The sequence below is a fragment of the Monodelphis domestica genome, chromosome 1 (assembly GCF_027887165.1).
Source record: "Monodelphis domestica isolate mMonDom1 chromosome 1, mMonDom1.pri, whole genome shotgun sequence".
Classification (NCBI taxonomy): Eukaryota; Metazoa; Chordata; class Mammalia; order Didelphimorphia; family Didelphidae; genus Monodelphis; species Monodelphis domestica.
This window is the reverse complement of record NC_077227.1, coordinates 661,569,994-661,586,505: the sequence shown is the minus strand read 5'-3', so window position 1 is coordinate 661,586,505 and position 16,512 is coordinate 661,569,994. Positions and strand designations below refer to the sequence as shown.

Sequence of the window (16,512 nt, the reverse complement as noted above, 5' to 3'; positions counted from 1 at the left end):
TTCCTCCGACTTCCATCCATCACTGCTCTCAGGCAGATCTTTTATTCTCTTTAGTCAACTATCCCTAGCTCTGAGGATGTGTCCTGCTCTTCTTAAATATGCCCATAGACTTAATAGAAGCTAGCTGCTACTCAGTGCCTGGGACCTCCCTGCCTCTTCCACCCCTCCCTTCCTGTCCCCATTGGACCCCAGTGTCTTCAGTTCCTGATAGAGAGGGCTTACTTTGTTCAATGACCAGTAGCTCAAACTCACTCCCACCTCTTCTTAGGATCCCAGGGCTTGTCTCAGACAAAAGTGTGAAGGTGGCCTGAGCTATGACTCAGGTTCCAACATTCCAAAGTTGCAGCGTCATGTGGTTTGCCTCTTTGTGAAGAAGGCATCTCCTACTGTTTAGTTTTCCCTTTTTTGTGTAAAGCAAACATTCCTTCATTTGGCAAATGATCTTACTGGCATTGATATTTTGAAAGAAGTACTCGAGATTCCCTTTCACATTATATATACAAGTACATATACTTGGATTTAGTTAGTGGACATATGTTTTATGGGGGCTGATTCTTCTAGCCAAATGCAGTCAAAAGACCAGTAAGATATGAGTTAGAGAGAGCCATGTTCTTCTCCATCTTTTCCTAAAGATGTTCTGGTTTTGACTCCCTTCCAGTAGGAAAGAAAGTAATGAACAAGCACCAAAGCTCCCAAAACAGCCAATGGAGCCAGCTTTTGTGATATTTAGGTTTTTGATGGTGGAGAATTGGGAGAATACTGAGATACAATTCCAGCAATGGGCAGAGGGCAGAAGACCACATAAAGAGCTACATCTAGTTCAGTTTGCTGAGAGGATCTTGAGGTTCAGGAGATTTTACATCAGCCAGTCATTCAACAAATCTTTAACGGACAATTAATTGCAGTGTACTCAGAACTATGTTAGGTGTTGTAGAATAGCAATGATTTGGCCCTGCTCTCCAGAAGCATACTTTCTGATTGAAGAAATAAGGGCCATGTGGATAATGCCAACAGGGGGCACTAAAGAAATTATATGAAGGAAAGAAATCATTATCGGTGGATTTCTTGAAGGAGAGCTTCATTAAAAAAAACAAAACAAAACATTTAATTAATTAATTAATTTAGAAAAATTTTCCATGGTTACGTGATTCATGTTCTTTCTCTTCCCTTCCCCCCCCCCCCCACCATAGCCAGTGAGCAATTGCACTAGCTTTTACATGTGTCATTGATCAAGATCTATTTATTATTAATCTTTGCACTGGGGTGATCTCTTAGAGTCTACATCCCCAATCTTATCCCCATCGACCCATGTGATCAAGCAGTTGTTTTTCTTCTGTGTTTCTGCTCCCACAGTTCTTCCTCTGAATATGAATAGCATTTTTTCTCATAAGTTCTTCAGAATTCTGCTAGATTGTTGCATTGCTACGAGTAGAGGAGTCTATTACATTGTATTGTACCACAGTGTATCCATCTCTGTGTACAATGTCGAAAGAGAGCTTCATGGAGGAAGATGGGACTTGAGTGGGATCTTAAAGGATATATAGTGTTTTGATATATATGTAGGAGGAAAAAATAACATTTTAAAAAGAGAGACTAGCTCTTGTTTATTCATAAATTTTTCTATTTATTCTTCTATATGAGGAGGGGAGAAGACAGGAAGATAAGTGGGAAATTTAATGTAAAAACAAATAAATAAAAATTAATTAAAAAAAAAGAAAGGGAGACTAGAATGAGCACAGACAGGAATGAGGCTGACATGTTAGGGTCTGGTAAAGTCAATGACCTTTCTGGCTTGGGCATAACTTGTCTTTTAGACATAGAAAAAGACTAGCAAATTGTCCAGCAACTCATTTGGCCTAGAGAGGCTATAACAAACAAGAATAATCAACATTTGGGTAACTCTTTAAGGTTTACAAAGTGTTTTACATGTCAATTCATTTGATCCTTAAAGCTATCCTGTGAGGTAGTTGCTATCATCATTATTCCCATTGTAAAGATGAGGAAATAGGTTGTGTTAGTAAGAGTTAGTAAGTTCTTGAAGCAATATTCAAACTCAGGTTTTTTTGACTCCCAGTTCACTTGTGCACTGCCCTAAGAATTGATAGATGGTAGCACAATGCGCATATAATGATAAGATTTCTAGCTTAAGAAGAAATGAAACAAAATAGGATGTCAGCTAAGATGGTGAAGTAGGAGGGAACTGGACCATGCAGCTCTTGACACAACTATTCCAGAAAGACCCAAGAAATACCAAGACCAAATCTTGGTTGGGAAATTCAAGGAAAAGTCAGAGAGAGTTTATTTTTCCAGCTTAGGTTCCCTTAGAGAGATCAACAGAGGTCTTCTGACCCTTGGGATGAGCCTCAGCCAAGAAGGCACCACATATGGGGACAGAACTAGGGCCTGGGGCTATGTACTAGGTCAAGAAGAGATCCGGATTCCCCACAAAGGGACCCAGCACTGTTCAGGGAGTAGGAATATATGCCAGCTAGTAGCTCTGTCATTCATTCTTAAAAGCTAGGTCCAGTGGGGATAAAGGAAGAGACCAGTGCTTAATGTTGACAGACCAAGGCAAAGAGTTGCTGTGTGAGCTAAGCAAGAAGAAGGAACAGAGGCAGGCAGTAGCTGAATGGCTGTCACCCCAGAAACAAAGCAGGGACTCAAATCTAGCTCCTAGCTCAGCATAAAGCTTATAGGAGAAAACCAAAGCAGGGCTTTCAGGTCAAGTTCATTCATTCTCAACCTGCAGATTTCCAGCTAACTGAAGGTAATTGAGTCTAGCAGCAGTCAATTGGAATTCCAACTAGAGGCAAGCCCACAGTTGTTTTGCTCAGACCTAAACCCCAGTCAGGAATTTGCAAAGCTCAGGACATGAAAAGACCATTCAGATTTCCTCCTGGAACATACTGTTTTTGATGCTCTCAAAGCTTGCAGATACCCAGCCTGAGCTACCACTGAGATCCTTCAAGAACACAACACTTAATTCTTAGAGAAATCAGCAGAAAGAGCCAAGAATACAAACAGGACCAATCTATACCCAGATATTCATTCCATCAAGAAGTACCCAAAGCCTAGTTTTATAATATGAAGTCTGAAAGAATGGAGTAAACCAATAAAATAAAATAACTCTCCCTAACCAAAAAATCAAACCTCCAATTAAATGGAAAAAGAAAGATGCACATTAAAATAATTATTAAATTCTTATGTTTGTCACAGGCATTTCTGTATATACTTCTCTTGGGGTGGGGTTGGGGGTCCTAGTGTATAACATCCCTCCATTAATTCAGATCAATAATTTATCTGTGATTTGTAATCTTAGAAGATTATCTGGGAGTGCTAAATGGGTAAGGGGCTTGCCTCTATCGGACTTGAACCTCTGTTTTCCTCCCTCCAAGACTTTCTATCTACCATATTGCCTTTCCCTAAATGGTGTGCCTTATTCCCCTCTCCCTGAAGAATTATCTGTGGCTTCTAATGTCTTCTTGCATGTGAAGCAAAGATAACGAGCTACTTCAGTTCCTCCAGAAATTGTTGGTTACATACAGGTGGAGGGAGTGAGAGAGACATCTAATATCTTTGTGGAGTGTGTGAAGTAACACACCCTGAGCCAAAGGGTCATTATTTGTGTACAGTTCACTGGGTGCTTAGTGGTGCAGATGAGAAATAAAAATAAGGTTAAATCTTGAAACCTGAAGCCAAGCTATCTAACCCTTTCAGCAAAGGCGCCAAACAAAGCCCATTTTCCTCACCAGCTGTTATTCGTTGGAACCCTAAGCCTTTTATTGGATTTCAGAATGAAACTTTTTAGGATCTTCTGTGCTTGAGTGTTGAATTGAGTTTTGGTTCTGACCTTGGCTTAATGTAATGGGAAGAAAACTGGATTTAGCGTCAGATACCCTGGGTCCGAGTTTCGGTTCTGTTGCTTGCTCTTGATGTATCATGGACTAGGCATTTCATCTCTCTTAGTCTCAATTTCTCATCCTCATTCTCATTTAAGGACTCTTAGCTCTAAGCACAATAGACCTATGTCCTTAATACTTTTTAGAACTGGCCCTGACAGACAAAGCAATGTGGAATTTTGGGAAAACAGTTATGGTGCCAGGTCTATTTTTATAGTCTGAAACAAATATCTTACTACATGAATGAGACTGAGTTCCCCACAGTCCTGCATCCTCTCAATAACCAGGTTTTTTCTTTTAATGCTGTGGCTTTGTAGGCTTCTGCCAGAGGTGAGTCCCTTTCAGATGTGGCTTTCTGGTTAGACTTTCATCATTTTTTATGGTCCACTATCATAATGGAAAGAACACTAGCAATGAAGACCTGACTTCTCATCCCAGGTCTGCCACAAAATTTCCATACCATCATTTTGCTTAGTTGTTTTTCAATCATGTCTGACTCTTCATGATCTCATTTGGGGGTTTCTTGACAGAGATACTGGAGTGGTTTGCCATTTCCTTCTCCAGTTCATCCGGAAGATAAAAAACTGAGGCAAGCAGAATTAAATGACTTGCCTAGGATCACACAGTTAAGAAGTGCCTGAGGCTAGATTTGAACTCAGGAAGGAGAGTCTTCCTGTCTCCAGATATGGCACACTGTCCACTGTGCCATCTAGTTGGTTCCTATGTGTGATCCTAGACAATTAATTTAGCAACTCTGGACCTCAGTTTCATTATTCATTTAAAGAAATAAGTTTACTATTTAAAAATAAATAAATAAATAAAATTTTAAGAATGAATAATATGGAAGTAGGTATTGAGCAACAGCATTTGTACAACCCAGTAGAATTGCTTTTTGGCTCTGGGAGGGAGGAGGGAAAGAAAGTGAATCATGGAAACATGGAAAAATATTTTTAAATAAATAAATAAAATTTAAAAAAATAAAGAAGTTTGGGCTAGTTAAATTCTAATCTCCTTTCTGTCTCTGAGATCCCCTAATTTTATAAATCTTTAAGAACTTTGTATATAATTGTTTGAGATCATGTGATATATAGTCTCCTTAGGATAAGAACTGTTTTCTTGGTATCCAGTACCCAGGAGGATACTTTGCATATCAATCCTTAATGAATGAAGGCTTATTATTTGTTGAGTTGCTGCTGGGAGAGATCATCCCTGATCATGGACATACCCTGAAGAACAATCAGCAAGTAAATGCATTGTACTTCTGGTTGGGGCCCTGTTCCCCAAGTTATTTAGTCAGTCAATAGTTATTGACTGATAGCATGAAGAATAATCAGCTAGTAAATATATAGTACTTCTGTCCAAGGTCCTTTTCTCAGTACTGTACTAATTGTCTAAGAGTTTTGGACTTGATTAAAGAAGCTTTACCTCCAAAACTGTGTTTGGATTTGATAAGTTTCCCATTCTACATTAGGAAGACAAGTTTTATAAACACACTTTCACTTGCTAATGTCTCCAATCAAGGTAGAATATGTGTATTTTAATATTATGGTTATTTTGACTGTAAGCACTGCCTGAATAGTATTAGGCTAAGAGTACCTAAGCTAATAACTTTTTCTCAAGGATATTGGCATTTATCTGGCTAGAGACCTAGACAATCCTTCAGAAATGGGGAGATGATAATTATACAGTTAGGTGATTTGGTATTTGGTGAATGGGTATTTTGAAGATATAGTTATTAGTGATTTGATGTCATAACGAAAATAGGTCTCTAAAAGATTGTCTCAAGGATCTTTGCCCAGGACTATGCTATTTAACATTTTTAATCAATAACTTGGACAAAAAATAGATATATTTATCAGATTTGCAAGTGACACAAAACTAGAAGGAAGAGCTGACAATGAATAACAAAGTCAAGATTTTAAGACAGAAAGTAAGGGTTTATTTTATTTTTTAATGTTATATGGCATGGTCCTTTGGAAGCGATACTGGGAGAAATTTTGGTGATATCAAAACAAAAGATATTAATATTGTTTTTAAGGGGAAAATTAAGCTAGATAGAAGGAAAAATTATTAATAATGAGATTTTTCATGAAATGGAATGGGCTGCCTCGTTTGGTAGTGAGTTCATCCACCTTGGAAGTCTTCAGACAAAAGGTGGAGAATCATATGTTGTGTTTGTTTGTAGAGGAGGTTCTTATTCAGGTTCAGATTGGCCTCTGAAGACATTTCCAGCTCTCATATTCCACAATAATTTGATTTCAAATTTATATGTCATTAGTCATAAGGGGAAACTTGCCCAAGAGAATGTCAAGGCAATGCATTCCCTTTGTTGGAAACATAATACCAAGTATATGCTCTCTGGGTAATGTATCAACTTCTCATAAAATTCGTAGCATATTTTAGAAGCATACTATTTTTGGTGTTAACAAAAATTCCAAATCCTATGCTTCCAAAATAGGCTATTATACTTTATCTAAGAAAATTCTAAAACACGCTTTTATCCTTTATCTAAGAAGCAATGGCAGTGGGTAATGGATAAAATGAAGAGTAAGGAGAAGAACCAATATTCAAACACAGGTGCAGGTAGGTGGTACAGTGGATAAAATATTTAATCTGGAGTCAATAGAGACCTGGGTTCAAATCTAGCTCAGATACTTACTAAGTCACTTAATCTCAGTCTGCCTCAGATACTTCATCTGCAAAATGGAGATAACAGTAGCACCTTTTATTCAGGATTATTTTTTTTAAGTTTATTGAAATAATTAATTTAGAATATTTTTCCATGGTTACATGAATCATGTTCTTTCCCTCCCCTCCTCCCACCCCCCCCTCCTATAGCAAATGAGCAATTCCACTGGGTTTTGCATTTGTCATTGATCAAGACCTATTTCCATATTATTGATAATTGCACCAGAATGATCACTTAGAGTCTATATCCTCCATCATATCCCCATCTAACCATGTGATCAAGCAGTTGTTTTTCTTCTGTGTTTCTACTCCCACAGTTCTTCCTCTGGATGTGGATAGTGCTCTTTCTCATAAGTTCCTCAGAATTGTTCTGGATCATTGCATTGTTGCTTCTAGTCAGGATTACTGCAAGGATAGAATGAGATAAACTTGTCGAGTTTTTTGCAATCCTTTACATGAAACATAAATTCTAGCTGTTGCTATTAGTTCCAAAGCATGAGATGGGTTGTGCTTTGCCTTTTTTTCAGAGAGAGCACTCATATCTGAGATGATGAATCCACCAAAGTATATTGAAGTATGGCCTGAGAAGGGGATTATTGATGTTCTGTTGTTTTTGATCATGTCTGGTTCCTTGTGACTCTTTTTGGTGTTTTCTTGGCTGAGGTCCTGGAAAAGTTAAACAGGGTAAAGTGACTTGTCCAGGGTCACACAGTTAAGAAGTAACAAACAGCTAATAACAAGTAATAAGTAATAAAGCAGCTAATAATAATGATGACAGATTTGAAGTCAGGAAGATGAGTCTTTCTGATTCAAGGACTGGCACTCTACCTACTGTATCACTTAGCTGCCCTAAGGAAGAGAAATATCTAAGAAAGAATATTGTTCTGGAGGGTCATTTGTCTTTTATGTGTAATCCTAGTACCATGTTGTTGTTGTTCAGTTATTTTTCAGTCATGTCAGATTCTCTGTGACCCCATTTAGAGTTTTCTTGGCAAGTATACTAGAAAGATTTTCCATTTTCATCTCTATCTCATTGGACAGAGGAGGAAACTGAGGCAACCAGGATTAGATGACTTGCCCAGGGTCACACAGCTAATACATGGATAAGGATGGATTCAAACACAGAAAGATGAGTTTTTCTGATTCCAAGTCCAGCAATCTATCCACTGTGCCACATAACTGCCTCAATACCATGTACCCCCATCCTATAGTTCTGTAGAGTCCTCAGTGCAAACAGGAATTTAATGAATGCTTTTAGGATCCTCATTATAGCCACTTCTACTTAGGGATTTTTGACACTGAATTTCCCTGAAAAGATCAGTGATGGAGTCTCACAACTGGTTCATGGTCAAGTGGGATTTTTTTTTTAAGCCTGAGGGTTTCCAGTTGTGGCACTCTCTCATGGTAAGCTATAAATGATTCCTTTGGCAGCTCTGCTCTCCTTTTATTTACATCTCTCCCTTCTTGGCCTCCCTCTTCATTCTCTTTCCTTTCCCAGTAAGTCACACACCATTAAGAACACCACCATAACAGTACTCCACCGTTACTTATCCCCCAAATGCCCTCCCTAAGCACTATCCCATTTCCCAAAATTACCTTCCTACCCAGATCAAAACTTTCCTTCCTCTCATTATTAGGATGGGGAGAAAAACCTTTTAAGTTAATTTTCACTAAAATGTGGATGAATGGTAATGGCCTAAATTGTTATATCTCCTCAGGGTACTTACATACATTTTAAAAGAAAACCTTCTTTTTATTTATTTTATTTTAATAACAAATTTCCATGAGTTTTCCAAAGTTTTATAATCCAAATTGTCTCCCTCGCTTCTTCCCTTCCTTCTCTAAGAGCTGACATTCATGCTGGGTTATACACGTATTGTCACACAAAACATGTTTCCATAGTATTCATTTTTGTAAGTGAATAATCTTGTGAAACCAAAATCCCAAATCATATACTCAAATAAACAAGTGATAAATCCTATGTTTTCATCTGCGTTTCTACTCCCACAGTTCTTTCTTCAGAGGTGAAGCATTCTTTTTCTAAAGTCCCCAGAACTATCTTGATCATTGTGTTGCTGAGAGTAGCTAAGTCTTTCATAGTTAATCATTCCACAGTATCACTGTTACTATGTACACTGTTCTTCTGGTTCTGCTTATTTCACTCTGCATCAGTTCATGTAGGTCTTTCCAGCTTTTTATGAAATCATCCTGTTCATTCCTTATAGCACAATAGTATTCATCATCATCATATTTTTTTCACCCATTCCTCAATTCTTCAATTGAGGAATATCCCTTTAGTTTCCAATTCTTTGCCACCACAAAGAGAGCAGCTATAAATATTTTTGTACAAACAGGTCCTTTCCCATTAAAAAAAAAAAAACCCTTTGGGCTATAGACCTGAATACCTTATTTTAAAAAGTGCTCAAATGGGATTCATGCAGGATGACATCAAATGACATGTAAATTGGCAATGACCAGCAATGAATATGGGTCTTGACTATCTTTCAGATATCACTAAGGAACAGCCAGGGATAGAGTTCCATGCTTGGAATTGGGAGGATCTGGGTTCAGCCTCAGACATTTCCTATCTCTGTGTCCCTGGGCAAGTCATCTAACCCTTACTGCCTAGCTCTTGTTGCTCTTCTCTCTTAGAATTGATATTAAAATTAAACAAAATGGCATCTACGTTTTATTATATTTTTGTTTATTTTTTAACTGTTTCTTAATTATATTTTAATCCAGTTTGACCAACCTGAGAAGAGTAGCAGGCAACATTTGTCACCTGATAGTTAGTAGTCTCTGAGGCCTCTTCCAACTCTGAGATTTGCTGGAAAATCCAGGAAAATCTAGCTTGAATCTTTCTGGTATTTGACACAGAGGCCTGTATTATGACAGTTTTTCTACAGAGACAACAGAATGCAGAAGTGGAGACATGGTTTTCTTAGTAGAGGGTTTTTTCCTTAGGGAAAAAAAAAAACATTTTTCCTCTCTTTACCTGCCCTGGCAGGCGGCAGAAGGGACAAATTAACCTCAGTTACTAGGTCAATAGTATACTCATCTAGGATGAATCAATGGCATATAATCCATTTTATTGGGTACTTTTGTGTGCTAGTTGCCAGGCAGCTAAGCTCATTACTGGCTGCAGCTCATGGGTCTCACTGATTTAGCTGCAAGTCATTCTTTTCTCAGAGAAGGACTGGACTGAAGCCCTGGCTATGTAGGGTCTTGCCCCATCTGCCCATTTTTCTAGAGCAGGGGTTCTTTTTTTAATTATTATTTTTTTCTTTATTCAGAGATATTTTGTTTTTCCAATTACATGTAATGACAATTTTCAACATGTTTTCTAAAATGATAAGATCTAAATTGTGTCCTTTTCTCTCTTCCCTCCCTTCTTGGAGATGGTAAGCACTTTTTTCTGGGTTATACATGTGTTATAATGCAAAACTTCTTTTCCATATTGGCCACTGTGGTAAGAGAAGGCTCACACACACACACACACACACACACAAACCCTCCCACAATGTGAAAAATAGTTTCCTTTGACCCAGAGCAGGGGTTCTTAACCTTGTTTAGGTCATAGTTCCCTTTGGCAATCCCATGAAGCATATAGATCTTTTTGTGGAAAAGTGCATTTACATAAAATAAAATACTTGGGATTACAAAGGAAAAATACCTGCAAATAAACTTTTTAAGACAAATTGAATTGAAGTAATTTTGGTAGGTAAGACTTTAGGGAGAGAGAAACTTAGCTCTGGGAAAGTAAGTCCTTATAGGATATACACAGAGGTCCTAAGATGCCCCAAGGCTTATTTCTAGGCTATCAGGGAAGGAGAATGATCCCTGGCCCTGAGTCACCTGTCTATATGTAGTGGATTGACAAAGGCAGGCATGGGAGAAAAACTATCCTTATGGTGGCTTCCTCATTTATTTATTTATTCTTCTATTCATTTATTTGTTTGTTCATTCATTTAATTATATATTCATTCATTTATTTATATATTCATTTACTTATTTACTTGTTTATTTGGCTATTTATTTGTTTGTTCCTTCCTTCCTTCCTTCCTTCCTTCCTTCCTTCCTTCCTTCCTTCCTTCCTTCATTCATTCATTTATTTATTTTGAGTGAACAATTCTTGTTTACTGGGGGCTAAAGTCAATTATTTCCATCTCCTTGATGGAATAGGCATGCTCTTAGCACCCTCTAAATTTCAGCATTTCAGAACTAAGCCTCAGGCTTATTATACAGCTCTGAAGAGGGAGATATTAGAGTCATAAAAGAAAATAAAAGGGAGAAATAGAAGATATCACATTCTGGTATTATGCTTTTGAGCTCAAAAGGACCTTCATGATTATTTAGTTCAACCTCTTCATTTTTCAGACGAATGCATTTCCAAAGAGGTGAAGCGATTTGTCCATTACCTCAAAGATCTTAGAGCTTGCTTTTAAATCCAAATCTTCTGACTTTCAACTTAGTGTTCTTTCCATTGGGGAAGCTAGAATACTAAAATGAAACTGAGAGCAACCCAAGGAAGGTATAATTGTATCATTGACAAGATGAGTGGTATGTGGGACCACAGAGTGCTAGGTCTGGAGTCTGGAAATTCTAGGTTCAAACCTGGCCTCAGACACTTCCTAGCTATGTATCCCTGGGCAAGTCACTTAACCCCCATTGCCTAGCCCTTACTGCTCTTCTGGCTTAGAATCGATACCAAAGATATTAAGTAAGGGTTGACAAAAATGAGTGTCATGACTGAGATATTGGTGCAGGCTGCAATTGTGAGGGCAAGATCTTCAAACTAGAAAATCAAAGTATTAATGCCCTGCATGGGGTCCTGGACAAATCTTCCAACTCCCCTAATCATTGAAGCATCTCTGAAATGAAGGGATTGGTCCAAATGACACCTCAGGTCCCTTCCAACTCCAGCTCCATCTTTGACCCCATGATCTGGGATGTAAGTTTCTTGAAATTGACTCAAGGAAGGCTCTCTAGGAGTGTTTGAGTCATTGAGACTTCTTGGCCACATCCATTCTTCAGCAGCATGGCGGTAAAGGCCAGGCTTGGGCCAGCAAGCTTTGCTCCTGGGTGTCATGTTCTACAGTCTTTGTAAACTCACAAGGTTGGAGCAGGCAAATTCCCCAGGAGACAGGTCTGTATGCCTGCAGTTGTTAAAGGTGCTGTCATCCACCCGACTGGCCAAGTGGTGACCTATCCCATGTTCAACCCTATTAACAAGTAGACAGAATCTGCATGTTCCCATGGTTACCGAGTATTTTCAGCATCTGTAGGAGCTGTGTCAGGGAATTTTAGAGATAATGGAAACATATCGAGGCCTTCCAGAGCCTTGAAGGGATAGATTGGCACTTCCAACTCTTAAATTCCTTGCTCCTACAGAGCAGGATGGGTGGAGGCACCTCAGCTCTTTTATTTAATTATTAATTCTTAACATAATGAGGCCAAAGCACCCACATACTCCCGTGGAGCAAGTTATGGATTGGACTGAATAATATCTGAAAGCTTGCAAGGGAAGCAAAGGAAAGAACATTGGAATAGAATTAATAGGTAGAAAAATAAAAATAAAAAATAAAATAAGGGAAGGGCATGGTGAAACCAAGTTGGCTGAACAAAGGAGATGAAAATCCAAAATGTGATGCTACCAAAGGGGAAATTGAACTGGATGACTCAGCACAAGGAGACAATATGGGATCAGAAAAACTTTAGAAATGGGATGTGAGGGGCATCATGGCAGCTCAGTGGATTGAGAACAGGACCAGAGATTGGGAGGTCCTGGGTTCAAATGTGGTCTCAGATACTTCCTAACTGTGTCACACTGGGAAAGTCACTTAACCCCATTTGCCTAACCTTTACCACTCTTTTGCCTTGGAACCAATACTCAGTATTGATTCTAAGACAGAAGGTAAGGGTTAAAAAAAATAAAAAAAGGAAAGAAATGGAACATGACTAGAAAGATATGTAAAAAGCAATGAAAAAAGTTATTTTAAGAACATTGGTTATGGCAAAGGTTAATTATATTCAATCCAACAAGCATTTATTAAATGTCTTCTGTGTCCCAATCTGTGCTAGATACTAAGAATAAATAGATAAGAATAATATCTGCCTTCAAGGAGTTTATATCCTATTAGAGTGTGATGAAAGGGAGATGGGACATGGAGGCACATCCATATGGACACAGAAGTAAATACAAAATATTTGCAAAGTAAATGCAAAATGATTTTAATTGGAGCTGGTGAAGGAGTATTATCAGCTTGGGGAAGATCAAGGATGATCTCATGTATGAGGTGACATGTGAGATGAGTCTAGTTGGGAATTAGGAATTAGGAGACCTGGGATTGGATCTTAGTTCAGGTATTTGCTAGCTATGTGGGCATGGGCATGAATCTGAATCTGAATCATGAAGCTGAACCTCAGTTTCCTCACCAGTAACCTGGGAATAATAATTTTCCCATTTGCCTACTTTATAGGGTTGTGGGAGAAACCTTGAAGGGTTATGATCTAAGTGTTTAAAATATTTAATATTTAAAGTGTTACAGTTTAAGTATGAATCTTGATGTTGTTCAGTAGTTTTTTCAGTCATTTCAAATTCTTCATGGCTCCAGTTCAGATTTTCTTGACAAAGAAACTGCCTTGTCCTTTCCTTCTCTAGCTCATTTTACAGATGAGGAAAATGAGGCAAATAGATTTAAGTGACTTGACCAGGGTCATATAATTGGTAAGGGTCTGTGGTCACATTTGAACTCAGGTCTTCCTGATACTTTTGGGATATGGAAATGTCATTTGTTATGGGTATTGTTTAGTCCAGGAAATGTTTTGATGTCTAAAAACTTTCCCCTCTCTAATATCATGCTCAGTTTTGAGCTGAGAAGATAGTATCTAGGAGGGGAAGGCATGAAACTGGTAAAATAAGGGAGGAATGAATGCAGGCTCCCTTAAAGAAGCCTAAGGGTATTAGAGGAGTTGGTTTCATCACAGTGACACTATCTCTCATCTCTGCGAGAGGCCCCAAAAAGTGTCTGTCTCCTAAAAGGACAGAAGTCAACAATACAGGCTTGTCAAGTCAGATTTGATATTTAAAAGATAGACCAGAGCAAATAATCAGGGTGAAAAGTTTTTTAAGAAAAATTATAGGTGTTAAAGGTAGTAGAATGGAAACAACATTGGATTTGGAAGCAAAAGACCTGAATCTAAATGGCTGACTACCTACCTATATGATCTTGGACAAGTCACTTTCAGCCTCAGTTTCTTTTTTTTTTTTCAATTAATTTCTTTTATATTTAAGTATTTTTTCATAGTTATGTGATTTATGTTTGGCTATTTGCCTCAGTTTCTTAATCTGTAAAAATGAAGAGGTTTATCCATAAAGCTCTTTCCAGCTCAAACTCCTAAATATTTAGACCTTTCCACACCCTCCTTAAACTCCAAGTCCTTTTAACTAAAGCAAAAAAAAAAATGGGCTTAGGGAAAAATGTCCAGACATTATTATTTTGCCCTCAAAGTCATGATTTTCCTATTGCCTTTGGCAGTGTAGTCTGTGTCAGGGGAATGTCAGGAAATGAGGGGGCCTGGTCATGTGGTTGATCTGAGCTGGAAGGGTACAGCAAATGGCCCAAAACTTCTGTCCAGAGCTGGTCTGGGAGAAAGGAGTCACTTCTTTTCTGGCCTTTCCATTCCATAGAAATACCCCCAGACTCTCAGAACAATCCTGGCAGACCACACTGAGGCCCCTTCCTCATAGCATCATTCAGTTTTGTACTTTAGGATAAAATTTTCATAACAGAGCAAGTCTTTCTTGTTCTTCAGCCATTTTCAGTCATGTTTGAATCTTCACGACCCCATTTGGAGTTCTCTTGGCAGAGATGTGAGGGTAATTTGCCATTTCCTTCTCTAGTTCATTTGATAGATGAAGAAACTGAGGCAAATGCAGTTGAGTGACTTGCCCAGGGTCACATAGCTAGGAAGTGTCTGAGACCAGATTTGAACTCAGGGAGATGAGTCTTCCTGACTCCAGAACTGGCCGTCTATCCACTGTGCCACCTAGTTAGTTTCTTTCATTTGAGATTGCGTTGGTTTCCATCATGCCCAACACCTTCAAGTGCTAGCAGAACCATTATCCATTTCCAACATGCAGTGGAAGCTTCCCCCACAACCTTGAATGACTACAGATGAGATCTGCTTTAAGAAAACCCAATAATGATCCAACCAGTACTTAATGAGTGCCTAGGATGCTCCAGGCATGCTTCTGGATACCAAATGGGAGAGCTCATCTAGACCGGCAGTATCATCCCAAGTGCTGCTGGAACCAGATTCAAAGAATTGAGAAATACTTAAGTAAGCCATACGGAAGAATTCCAAGGGGCCTAATTTGGACTTAGAAAATGACATAGTAACATTCTTTTGTTTTCTCTCCCTTTTTACAATCTTTAAAGAATTTTGTGAGACAAATCGGATAAGAACTGGGTAGGAAGCTGGCCCTGAAGAATGCTATTGACTGTATCACAATGGACAAGTCACTCAACCACCAGGAGCTCTAAACAACTCTCCATGAGAAGGGGCTGCCCTGGACCAGTAGGGGAAGTTTCTTCACTCCCAGACTTCCCTCTACCAGTAAAATCCCAGGTTCAATCCTTCTCTGAAAGTATATGATGACTACTTTATTCCAGTTGGTCCTAAGGCGGAATATAAAAGCAGCAAATGCCTTGTTTACTGTCATGGTGGAGTGATAAGAAGATGGCACCTAGAGATAATTCAGGCAATAAATTCAGAGTAATTCAACAAACTTTTTTAAAGAATTTATTTACATATAAGGCATGAAGGACACAAAGAAGGAAGGCGAATTATCCCTGCCCTTAAAGAGTTTACATTCTATATTAAAGATGTGGCACTGATTCTAAGCAATACAAGTCATAAGCTTAGAGAGATGAATGTGTCACTGGGGTGGAAAGTAGTCTGAGTTGGACCTTGACGAATGGTAGGGTTTGAGCAGATAGCAGAAAGAAAGTAATTGTGTCTTGTATCCATAAATGGTAGGAGCTAACAACAAAGGGCCCTGGTAAAAGTGACCGCAAGAAGAAAACCTACCAGGGTACAGAGTTGTGTGCTCTCCTTAATCCCCTGGAAAATGACCCTCCTTCCAGAACCACAGAGAGGAGGAGAGAGCAAATCAAGGAGGCAGAACATGAGTCTAATCTGTTTATGTATTACTAATTGCTCAAACAATGCTGAAAGAAACTTGTCTTATTACCCAGGGCTTTCTGGACAGTCATTTTGTACCTCAGTGTAACCCCTCTGGGCAAATAATTACATCACCTTATAGGGAGTCTTTGAGGGAAAAAAAAAACAAAAACTACTAAGAAAAGACGTTGCTTCTCCGGGTCTTTTTCTAAATGGAGCTAGTGACCCTTTAGAGGATCTTGGGGGAGTCTTTGGAAATGCACCCTCACTATTGTTGTTGTTGTTCAGTCATTCAGTCATGTCTGACTTTTCATGACCCCATGGACCCTAGCACACCAGGCTCTTCTATCCTCCATGTTGGCTGTTCCCACGCCATTCAGTTGTGTTTGACTCTTCATGACCCCATGGACCATAGCACACTAAGTTCTTCTATCCTCCATGTTGGCTGTTTCCATGCCATTCAGTTGTGTTTGACTCTTCATGACCCAATGGACCCTAGCACACCAGACTCTTCTATCCTCCATGTTGGCTGTTCCCATGCCATTCAGTTGTGTTTGACTCTTCATGACCTCATGGACCCTAGCACACCAGACTCTTCTATCCTCCATGTTGGCTGTTCCCATGCCATTCAGTTGTGTTTGACTCTTCATGACCTCATGGACCCTAGCACACCAGACTCTTCTATCCTCCATTATTTCTCAAAATGGGGCCAAGTTCATGTTGGTTGTTTTCATGACAC

The 16,512-nt window shown here is 38.9% G+C and overlaps 1 protein-coding gene across 1 annotated transcript in view; it reads left to right on the top strand.

Annotated features, from left to right (window-relative positions):
* Positions 1-16,512, top strand: part of PRKCE (protein kinase C epsilon) — a 693,187-nt gene that overhangs the window by 475,898 nt on the left and 200,777 nt on the right.